The following is a 322-nucleotide window of genomic DNA, read 5'->3' on the forward strand; positions in this document are numbered from 1 at the left end:
CCTCCGCGGGCGGGGCGCCGTAGCCGATTGTGTACGACCTGTCGTGTGTAGCGTTTTATCTTATGACTAACGGTCCGCCCCGGCTTCGCCCGTGGTACATATGTGGCCTATAGACTTCCTCAATAAATGGGCTATCTAACATTGAAATAATTTTCAAATCGGACCAGTAGTTCCTGAGATTAAGCGTTCAAAAAAACAAACAAACTCTTCAACTTTATAATATTGGTATAGATTCATTAATGCCTTCAAATTGTTAGAATAAGACAGTTTAAATGGGACCACATGGGAGGCAAGAGTATTCAAATAAAAATCGATTCACCCA

This window comes from Zerene cesonia, unplaced genomic scaffold (assembly GCF_012273895.1).
Source record: "Zerene cesonia ecotype Mississippi unplaced genomic scaffold, Zerene_cesonia_1.1 Zces_u009, whole genome shotgun sequence".
In the NCBI taxonomy this organism is placed as follows: Eukaryota; Metazoa; Arthropoda; class Insecta; order Lepidoptera; family Pieridae; genus Zerene; species Zerene cesonia.